At 34.5% G+C, this 11424-nt stretch overlaps 1 long non-coding RNA gene across 1 annotated transcript; it reads left to right on the forward strand.

Annotated features, from left to right (window-relative positions):
* Positions 1–4092: 4092 nt before the first annotated feature.
* LOC128292979 (uncharacterized) lies at positions 4093–5009 on the forward strand. The gene is made up of 2 exons (XR_008282987.1): positions 4093–4186; positions 4802–5009. It is a non-coding gene; the product is annotated as an uncharacterized LOC128292979 (long non-coding RNA).
* The last annotated feature ends 6415 nt before the right edge of the window (positions 5010–11424 follow it).

The raw sequence follows: 11424 nt of genomic DNA on the forward strand, positions 1-11424 counted from the left end.
TAGGGTAAATTTCTTATCATGTACATGTGCATTAATATTATGTTCGGCCAAGGTATAATATACCAAATACACATATGTAACTACTTATTAAATTATGTAATATGATTGTATGCTTAAATGTAGTTATTAAGAATTTGCTGCTAAAGTTAGACCATGACTGACATTAAGTGACCAATAATTTAATATGTCTGAACATTGACTATTACTTTGTTATTGAATACGAAATTTTGGACACATTAACTAGTATATTTAGTCGGTGTATTTCTTGGTGGTGTGTGCATGAAATGGTTAAAATTCACTAAGGCCAATTGTATGCAATTTAATAACTAAAGTAGGTATGTATAGTTTTCTTTTAATAATTGATACTCTAAATGAATTATATGGAAAGTGTGAATAATATCGTGTGTTTTTTTCAATTTATGGTAAAGTGTAAACATGCAAAATTCAAATTGATTATTACCTAAGCCGTATATGCAATGATTTAAGATGTGTTTTTTTTGGCTTATTGGATTATAAGAATGTATATGTAACTTTGGTGGCTATATGTATAATTACATAGGTGATAATGGAAATATATTTAACCATGTTGGTATTTGATAAAGCTGTGTAATTAAATGCATTATATGCTGTTAGTAATAAGCTGAAATTTGTTGTGATCTATATATGCAAGGTATAAATCTATGCATGTACTGAAAGGTGAATTAATTATATTTTATTTATAAATAAGTTTGACTTGAATGATTATATATATATGAATGCTTTGAAATTGTGTTTCATCAGTAATGCCTCGTAACCCTAATCCGGTGACGGATATGGGCTAGAGGTGTTACATTTTATTAGTATCAGAGCTACGATTTAGTCAGTTCTAGGACTAACATAGCACGTGTGAGTCTAGCTATACATGCCATATTATATACTGCGATAGTGTGATGACTTCTGACATTTGAAATGTGTCTTCATATAGTAAATGGATCCCGACAGAGCTGTAGCTGATGATGTCGAGAGTGTAGTGCCTGCTCCCGTGCAAGGGACAGCGCCGGTTGATTCTCGACTGATTCCGAGTAATCAAGAAAGTGAGGCTAAACAAGCCTTCTATCAAATGATGAATGACTAGTTTACTCAATATATTCAGACTAACCTGGCTGCACAACAAACTCTACCCCCAATTGATCCATATTCGATGCCTACAGTACCTCTAGTAAGTGATCTATTGAGATTGTATAAGCCACCTGTTGATAAAGTCAGAAAACATGGGGCTGAAGAGATTAAAGCCACTGATGCTGATAATGCTGAGCGGGCTGAGCTCTGGCTTGATAATACTATCCGTGTGTTTGATAAGCTGTCCTGTACCCCAGATGAATGTTTGAAGTGTGCCATATCATTTCTTCGAGATACATCATATCACTGGTGGAATACCTTAGTATCAATGGTTCCGAGAGAGCGGGTGACCTAGGAATTCTGTCAGGTAGAGTTCCGTAAGAAATATATCAACCAGAGCTTTATTGATCAGAAGCGAAAAGAATTTCTGGAGCTGAAACAGGGTTGGATGACCGTGACAGAGTACGACCGAAAATTCGTGAGACTCAGTCGGTATGCCCGAGAGTGTGTTTCTACCGAAGCCATAATGTGTAAAAGTTTCGAAGATAGGCTGAACGAAGATATTAAACTGTTAGTTGGCATACTTGAGATAAAGGAGCTTATGGTACTTGTTGAGCGAGCCTGCAAAGCTGAAAAGCTCGAGAAAGAGAAGAGAAAAGCTAATTTTGAAGCTAGAGACTCCCATAAGAGATCATTCAGAAAGTCCATTCAGTCAACGCCAAAGAATTTTCGAGATGATTTCAATCGTTCTAGAGCCACTTTGGGTTACACCAGACGAGATCAGGATAGACCACCTACGAGCTCGAGAGCTACCTTAGTAGCTAGTGTGGGGAAGGTCAAATCAAATCAACTTGAGTGTAAACACTGTTATAAACGTCATCCCGGTAGTTGCAAATTACATGATCGGGCCTATTTTAAATATGGATCAACAGATCATTACATTCGAGATTGCCCAAGGTTAGCTGAAGAAAATCCAGTACAGAACATGAGATCAGGTAATACTGCAGCTCGAGGTAGACCACCTAGAAATGCGGGTAATGCGAGTGGCAGTCAGAGAGGGAATAAAGATACAACAGTCAGATCTGAGGCTCGTGCACCTGCCAGAGCCTATGCTATTCGAGCGCGAGAGGAGGCTTCATTCCAGATGTTATTACTGGTACATTTACTATTTATGATACTAATGTAATTGCATTGATTGATCCTAGTTCTATTTATTCTTATGTGTGTGAGACATTAGTATTCAGCAAGACTCTGCTTGTTGAGTCTACTGAGTTTGTGATTAGAGTGTCAAACCCCTTGGGCCGGTGTGTTATGGTTGACAAAGTGTGTAAGAATTATCCCTTGATGGTTCGAGATTTGTGCTTTCCTGCTGATTTAATGTTGCTACCATTTGATGAGTTTGACATAATTCTGGGTATGGACTAGTTGACATTACATGATGCTGTGGTAAATTACAAGAAAAAGACCATTAATCTACAGAGTCAGAATGATGAGGTTATTTGGATTGAATCTAGTGATTTATATGGTTTACCAGCAATAATTTCTTTGATGTTAGCTCAGAAATATGTGAGAAAAGGCTACGAGGCTTACTTTGCATATGTGCTTGACAGTAAAGTGGCTGAATGAAATATAGATTCAGTACCTATTATATGTGAGTATCCAAATGTATTTCCTGAAGAATAATCGGGTTTGCCACCTATTCGGGAAGTAGAATTTGGTATTGAGTTAATGCCTGGGACGGCTCTGATATCTATAGCTCCGTACAGAATGGAACCTACAAAATTAAAAGAATTGAAAGCTCAGTTGCAAGAATTGACAGATAGATGTTTCACACGACCGAGTTTCTCTCCGTGGGGTGCACCTGTGTTGTTTGTGAAAAAGAAAGACGGAACTATGAGAACGTGCATCGACTATTGGGAGCTTAGTAAGGTGACTATAAAGAATAAGTATCTGTTGCCACGGATTGACGATCTGTTTGACCAACTGAAAGGGGCTACAGTATTTTCGAAGATAGATTTGAGGCCAGGCTACTATCAGTTGTGAGTTAAGGACTCCAATGTACCAAAGATGTAACATTCCGAAATAGGGCCTAAACGGAATAGTGGTTGCGAAACCACAAATTCGGGGTAGAAAAAAATTTTATTTTATTATTATTTTGAGGTTCATGGTATGATTACATGATTGTGCAAAAATTTCATAATAAAATTCTATGCATAAAGTGCTTAAGTTGAGGTTAGGGACTAAATCGAATAAATTGCAAAACTTGCATTCTAGAAGTTTTTAGTATGAAATTATTTTGGAATATTAATTAGGAGATCTTATATGGTAATTTGACCAATTTTAAGTTCATGGACAAAATTAGGACATGGAAGGAATTTTTGAAAGTTTATTAAGGAGGGGCATTTTGGTCATTTGGTTATTAACATTAATAAAAAGGTAAAAAGATGATAAAATTGTATCATCTTCTTCAAGTTACCAGTAGAACCTTACCTCTCTCCATAGCTGGGGTGTTTTCCAACTTTCAAGCTTCATAGTAAGTGATTCCAAGCCCCGTTTTTAATGATCTTTACGTTTTTGAAGTCCCGGTAGCTCGATAAAGCTTATGCTAGCAATAATTTAAGTTAGGAATCAAATTTGGAAAAATACCCATAGGTAAAATTTGTGTATTTTGATGTTTTATGATGGAATATGAGGTTTTAAATTATGTTAGACAACTTGTGCTACTTGGTTTTAAGTGAAAACGAGTAAAAAGGCTTAATCGGTAAAAATACCTAATAGTCATAAGTACATGTTAGTGTGTGAATTTGATGTTTTCATAGAAGGGAGAAATGATCAGCATGTCATAAAACATAAGAAAATAGGATGAAGTTTAATTTACGAGCCTTGGGGAAAAAGTGCAAATATGTGAAAGTTTAGGGGCAAAATGTAATTTTGCAAAAGTTTGAGTAAAGGGTTGTTTTGATAAATGTTGATATTAAATAAGCTAAATTTGCTATTATAGATCAAGAAGAGCGAAATTCGAGAGTAGATCGGGGAAAAGAAAAAGTAAAGGACTAAATTGTAAAGTTTAGTCACATTTTGTATCGAGGTAAGTTTACAGTAAAAATGCAATATTATTTTATTTTACATTATTATTGTCAATTTCAGCATTTATATATTTATGTTATGAAAATATTTAAAGTCGAATTTAAGGTGAAGTGACAGAGGAAAAGTGTTAGAAAGCCTCGGTTGAACCCTAGGAATGTTAGGATATTAGGGTTGACAGATGTAACGAAATGAGCCATGTAAGTCCATATTAGAAATATGGCTTTGGAGACAGGATTGAGCCATGTAAGTCCATATTATATATGGCATTGGAGAGGAATAATTCATGTAAGTCCATGTCAAAGACATGGCATTGGCGAGATATTGATAGAGCAGAACGACCCTAGTATCCTTAGTATTTCGAGTGGTTCAACGGGTCGGATAAGAGTTAAATTACAGTGAATTAACAGCAAAGGAAAAGTAGATTATACTTATGAAAAGGAAAAGTCGTAAGAAAGAAGGTAAGGAATAAAGAAGAAGATAGAAATTGAGAAGTAAAGAAATTTATGATGTTAGATGATATTATGCATAATTATCCATTATGTTGAATGTTGTGATTTATTTGCTTGTAAGCTTACTAAGCCTAGTGCTTAATCTCTTTATTTTCTTCATCTTATAGTACTTATCTAGCCACTCGGGGATCGAAGGAAACGTCGGAGGCCGATCACACTATCAAAGAAATAACTCGGTATAATTAGACGTTTTGTTTTGTGTATGGCATGTATAGAAACTTAGCCACTTTTGGTATAATATGAACAAGGAATGATGTGTAAATACTTGCTAGTGATTAGCTAATAAAAATGGCCGATGATATGCATGTTTATTAATATGTATGATTGAATGGTGATTATCACATGAAAATTATGAAAAATGTGAAAGTAACCTAAAAACAGATTCAAGTAACAGCAATAACGTAACTTTGAAAAATCACTAAAAATTGTATAAACATAGTTTGAAGATGAATAATATATGAAATTAAAGCTTATTATGTCTATTTTCTTACGAAAATAAGAAAAATAGGTAAAGGTATTATATTTCATGATATATCTGAGTTTTAGTGAAACAGGGTCAGAGCGATTTCTGGAACCCCTATTTCAGTTTTGGAAATTCACCATAAATTGTACAAAACTAATTAGAAGGTATTATTTATATGGTTATAATCCTTGTTGAGTCTAGTTTTAATAGAAACAACGGCTTAGTTATATGAATTTTGTACAGGAAGAAACATGGTTTGTAGTAACAAGAGGTTAGTGCAGTGCAGTTTTGAAACAGGGGAAACTTTAACTAATAAACTATACTAATTGGCCAAGTAAAAAATCTATGAAAAAAATTACTAGATAGATATATGAGTCTAGTTTCAGGAAAAATTTACGGATCTTAATTTCGAGTTTCGGAACTCAAGATATGAATTTTTAGGCGACTACGACGCAGAATGGCAGCACATTCCGAAATGCTTAAATAAACAATTTAAAACTATTTAAGTGATAGATTAAGTTTAGTAATGCCTCGTGCTCAATTCTGACAACAGTCTCGGGTAAGGAGTGTTACAAAAGACTGCTTTTCGAACGAGGTACGGATACTACGAGTTTTTGGTTATGCCGTTCGGACTCACTAATGCACCTGATGTTTTCATGGATTTCATGAATCAGATCTTCAGACCGTATCTGGACCGGTTTGTGGTTGTGTTTATAGATGACATTTTGATCTAGTCTCGTGATGAAGCTGAACATGCCGAGCATTTGAGACTTGTGTTACAGACTTTGCGAGATAAGCAGTTGTATGTGAAATTCAGTAAATGTGAGTTCTGGTTAAGTGAAGTTAGTTTTCTGGGCCATGTAGTATCAGCATCAGGTAATCGAGTTAATCCGAGCAAAATTTCAGCTTATTATAGGTGGTTCGTGAAAAGGTTTCTCTATGATTGCAGCTTCGATGACGAAACTATTGCAGAAAGATGTTAAATTAGAATGGTCAGAGAAGTGCCAGAAAAGCTTTGATCAGTTGAAAGCCCTTTTGACCGAAGCTTCAGTACTAGTTCAGCTAGAATCGGGTAAAGAATTTGTTGTCTTTAGTGACTCATCTTTAAATGGTTTAGGCTGTGTTTTGATGTAGGAAGGCAAAGTTATAGCTTATGCCTCGAGACAGTTGAAGCCACATGAAAGGAACTACCCGACACACGATTTGGAATTGGCAGCTATTGTGTTTGCGTTGAAAATATGGTGTCACTATTTGTTTGGTGAAAAATGTCATGTTTATTCTGATCATAAAAATCTGAAGTATTTGATAACTCAAAAAGATTTGAATTTGAGACAACACTGATGGTTAGAATTGCTAAAAGATTACAAGCTTATGATTGACTACCACCCGGGGAAGGCTAATGTTGTTGCTGATGCTTTAAGCCGAAAATCACTGTTTGCTTTACGTGCAATGAATATGCATATAGCTATGTTTGATGATGGTTTGATAATAGCTAAATTGAAAGCAAGACCGTTATTGTTCAACAAATTTGTGATGCACAGAAGGTTGATTATGAGTTGATAACGAAACAAGCTCAGTGTGATATAGATGCTGATTCAGAATTCAGAGTTGATGTTGATGACTGTTTGAGATTCAAAAATCGAATATGCGTTCCAAGGAATTCAGAGTTAATTCAGATGATTTTGAATAAAACTCATAGTAGTTGGTTATCAGTTCACCCAGGTAGTACAAAGATGTATAATGATTTGAAACAACTTTACTGGTGGCATAATATGAAACGAGACATTTCTGACTTTGTTGCAAGATGTTTAGTCTGTCAACAAGTAAAAGCCAAGCATCAGGTACCTTCCGGATTACTTCAGCCGATTATGATACTTGAGTGGAAGTGGGATAGAGTCACGATGGATTTTGTAACTAGTTTACTATTGACACCGAGCAAGAAAGATTCAATCTGGGTTGTTGTTGATAGATTGAATAAATTGGCTCATTTTGTTTCAATATGTACAAACTACTCGCTAAATAAACTGGCTGAATTGTATGTTTCTCAGATTGTGAGATTTCATGGTGTGCCTATATCTATTGTTTTGGATAGAGGTCCGCCTATATCTATTGTTTTGGATAGAGATCTGAGGTTTACATCGCGGTTTTGGAAGAAACTACAAGATGCAATAGGTACGAAATTACATTTCTGTACTATTTTCCATCCGCAAACAGATGGCAAATCTAAGCAAATCATTTAGATACTTGAAGATATGTTGAGATGTTGCATTCTCGAGTTCGAAGGTACGTGGGAATGATACCTACCTCTGATTGAATTTGCGTATAATAACAACTTTCAATCGAGTATTAAAATGGCACCTTATGAGACTTTGTATTGTCGTAAATGTTGTACGCCATTGTACTGGACTGAGCTTAGTGAAAACAAGATACACAGGGTCGACTTGATCAGAGAAACTGAACAGAAAGTGAAAGTAATTCGTGAAAGTCTGAAAGCAGCATCGAATCGTCAAAAATCTTATGTGGACTTGAAACGCAAAGATATAGAGTTTCAGATCAGAGATAAAGTTTTCTTAAAAGTATCACTGTGGAAGAAAATACTCAGATTTGGTGGCAAAGGTAAATTGAGTCCAAGGTTTATTGGGCCGTATGAGGTAATAGAGCGTATCGAGCCAGTTGCTTACAGACTATTGTTTCCACCTGAGTTAGAAAAGATCCACAATGTATTTCATGTTTTGATGCTCCGTAGATATCGGTCTGACCCTTCACATGTGATTAGTCCGACTGAGGTTGAGATTAAGCCTGATATGTCATAGAGGAAGAACCGATTCGTATTCTGGCTCGTAAGACTAAAGAGTTACAAAATAAAAAGACCGTTAGATAAAGTATTATGGCATAAACACGGTGTTGAGGAAGCAACATGGGAACCAAAGGATACAATGAGAGAACGCTATCCCAACCTATTCACAAGTAAGATTTTCGGGGACGAAAATCCCTAAGGGGGGAGAGTTGTAACAGCCCGATTTAGACCCTAGTCAAAATGGTGGTTTCAGGACCAAGAATCCGAGTCAAAAAATATTTTAAAATTATTTTCTGTGTTTATTTTGTGTGAATTTATGTCTGTGAAATTTTCGTGATTTAATTTTGTCGTTTGAGTGTCCGATTAAATAAAAGTACTTAATCACGTAAAATGAAAATTAGGTGGTTATTTCTAAAAGAGGTTGAATTGCACTTGGCTTTTTAAATGGAAGCCTTTATATTTCACTTAGCCCAATATTAAGTAAAGTGGACGGTAATGGGTATGTTATATATGATTTTATAATTTTATAACTAAGGTTATAATAGTAAAATAAGTAATAATAAGTATATAATAAAACATATAACAAGAAACCATGTTCATATTATTATTTCCATGACTGAAACATTAAAACAAAAGAAAAGAGAAAAGAAACCTAGGGTTCGGCTCTTTCAAGCTTGATTCAAGGTAAGTTCTAGTTTGGTTTTTGATAATTTTTACGTTTTGAGATCGTTGCTTCGAGTACTACAAAACCCAAGCTTTAATTTTTTATTTTGATGAATATTTTGAGTTATGCCATTGTTGATATCTTGTATTTTTGTTGTTTGATGATGAAATATGAAAGATATGTTTTAGATTAACATATTTTGTATTGGAGTTTTTCATGATTTTGAGCAATTAGGACTAAATTGTAAAAATAATAATTTTAGGGACTAAAATGTGAAATAAATGAAATATATGGGCTTGTATGAACGCTAGGAATATTTGGCCAAACATGGGTACCTTGAAATTTTGAATATTTTGTGTTTTGTGTAATAGGGACTAAATTGTAAAAAAGTGTAAATGTTAGGGGTAAAATGGTAATTTGCCCATTTATGTGTTTTTGGACTAAATTGAACGAAAATATGTTTGAATGAGCTTAAATTGAATATGTTTAGATCAAGAACCAAAGAAATCAGATTTGGATCGGGAGAAAACGAAAGTTGTCGACTAGCTGCCCTATTCCGTTTTGTATCGTCCCAGGTAAATTTATAAGCAAATAGACGTGTTTAATTGTAGTTTAATATTAAATATGTATGCTAGAAATAAATGTATGAAATTATATACATTATGGCCGAATATGAATAAGCTTAGTTACTACATTCCGAGTTCGTTTCGACTGAGTTACGACGTCCGAAAGCCCCGTATGAACCTTAGGAATAGTTAGGATACATATGTCATGACATAGGATCCAAATATATGTGTGCGAGTAAGACCATGGCATCGATATGTGATTCCGATATAAGTGTACGAGTAAGACCCCGTCTGGGACAGTGGCATCGATATTTGATTACATGTAAGACCACGTCTGGGACGTTGGCATTGTACGATACATGTGTCATTATCCGAGTGTCCTACACAATTCCGAATGATTCATCGGGCATCGATAAGTGGGGAACAAATATGTAAAATTAGCTAAGTGATTAGGTATGTATTACTTTAGTAATTATTTGCAACAAGGTAAGTGAGTGTTATGATATTAGTCACAAGCATGTGTGACATGAATGAAAAGTATATGTGTAAATATGTCATGTGTATTCGGCCTTATGGGCAAGAAGTGTAGCACCCCTTACCCGAGACCATCACCGGAGTCGAGCACGAGGCGTTACCTGACTTAACTTACTAATTCAGGGCATAATTTAAAATTAATTTTTTTACATTCATTCAATATGTCCCTAAAAGGGGCCCTCGAGACCCTAAAACATGCAATTAAAACGGTTCATGACCAAACAGGGAACATTAAAAATTTTCCGAATACTTGGACAAATTAAAACAATTTATTTCATTATTCCTTATAAAACTGCCCACCTGCGTCATAGTCACTAAATAAATCATAACTCAAGTCACAAAACTCAAAATTTAAATTCGTGAATTTTTCCTGAAATTAGACTTATATATCTTCTTACTAATGTTTTTCCAGAATTTTTGGTCAAGTCAATTAGTATATTTTATTCGTTAAAATTTCCCCTATTGCACTGTTCGACTACTCTGACCTCTCCTCACTACGAATCAATTTTCTCCTTGTATAGAATGCAAATAGCCATGATGTTTGTTTCTTTTGAAAGTATATTCACTACAGAATCTATAAATATGAACTATAACTCTTCATTCTTTTTGTAAAATTTTTAGTGAATTTATAAAGTCAAAATAGGAGATTTAGAAATCGCTCTGACCCTGTCTCACTAAAATTTAAATATCTCTTAATATACACTTCTTTTTCTTACTATGTTTCTTTCATATGAAAATAGACTCAATACGATTTAATTCTATATCTCATTCATCACCTAATTCCATTTCTACTATTCTTGGTGATTTTTCAAGATCACGTCACTGTTGCTGTTCAATACTGTTTTAATGCTAATTTCACTTTTTCATGATTTCTTTGTATTAACTACCATTTAGGCATACATAACACCGAAACATGTTTTTCATTAGCCATTTAAATAGCTAATCATTATCAAATATTTACATATAATTCTTTAGCCATATCATAAGGACATACACACAAATTGGCTAAGTCCCTATACATGCCATAAACTAGAACGTTTGTAAACGAAGATACCCATTTGGTAACTTGATAGTCAATAATGTCAAGTGATCTTTGACGACCTCCAACCTGAGCTTGCTTTTAAGTACTCTGAAACATGGGAAAGTGAAAGAAGTAAGCTTATAAAGCTTATTAAGTTCGCATGTAAAATAATAAGCATTAGCAATCAATTTAGCTTACTACTATGCTGTCATAATTTGCTTAAATAATGTTTAGTTCTTACTTTCCCATCTTACTCATCGGTAACCTTACCAAAAGCTTAGAATACAAAAGGCATCTTACTTAATAGCTTGTTACATACCTGCAACATCTCACTTAACACATTAGTCTTCTTTCATAATATAGGCATATTGCCAATCATGTCATAAAGTGTCACAAGCATAACTGAAAACTCATCACTTACTTAATACTTGATAATCTCAATTACTTACAATCTCAATATTAAATAAGCCTTATATGTATACTTGTACTCTTTCTTCATGTTCTCACCTTGTCGTTTCTTTGACTTACTCTTTGGATTACTCGAGAACCTTTTCCTTTTTGAACTTACCATTGCCATGTCTTGACATAGTCTTACGTGGTATCCTTGCCTTATGAACTCACCAATGCCATGCCTTGGCATGGTCTTACATGGGACCTTTGCCTTATGGTAACTCATCAATGCCAT

Source organism: Gossypium arboreum, chromosome 5 (assembly GCF_025698485.1).
Source record: "Gossypium arboreum isolate Shixiya-1 chromosome 5, ASM2569848v2, whole genome shotgun sequence".
NCBI classification, from domain to species: Eukaryota; Viridiplantae; Streptophyta; class Magnoliopsida; order Malvales; family Malvaceae; genus Gossypium; species Gossypium arboreum.